This window comes from Octopus bimaculoides, chromosome 4, assembly GCF_001194135.2.
Source record: "Octopus bimaculoides isolate UCB-OBI-ISO-001 chromosome 4, ASM119413v2, whole genome shotgun sequence".
Classification (NCBI taxonomy): domain Eukaryota; kingdom Metazoa; phylum Mollusca; class Cephalopoda; order Octopoda; family Octopodidae; genus Octopus; species Octopus bimaculoides.
This window is the reverse complement of record NC_068984.1, coordinates 26,408,422-26,408,860: the sequence shown is the minus strand read 5'-3', so window position 1 is coordinate 26,408,860 and position 439 is coordinate 26,408,422.

Below are 439 nucleotides of genomic sequence, written 5' to 3'. Positions count from 1 at the left end.
TATATATATATTATATATGTATATATGTGTGTGTGTGTGTGCGTGTGTGTGTGTGTGTGCGTGTGTGTGTATGTGTGTGTGTGGAAAGAGAGAGAGAGCATTCTCTCATTATTTTATTAATTTCAGTTATTGAATTACGTCCATACTGGAGCGCCGACTTCATTTTGGATCCCCGAACATATAATCCTCATATGGTATATTCGCAAACAGAAATGGGAATTAGTAGAATTATTCAAGCTGAGAAAGAAGGCTTAATTTGATTTGCACAAGATCAATGTACAAACTATGCATTCAACACAATAAAATAATTGCCTACATCATTCCTGCTGCTAAGTACTTTGCAAAGTCAGATTATACCCACAGATGCGATTGTGTCAGTAGCTATTTACACGTTGGACAATATACTGACTGTTCGCTGAGTAAACTGAGAAGTGTGGGT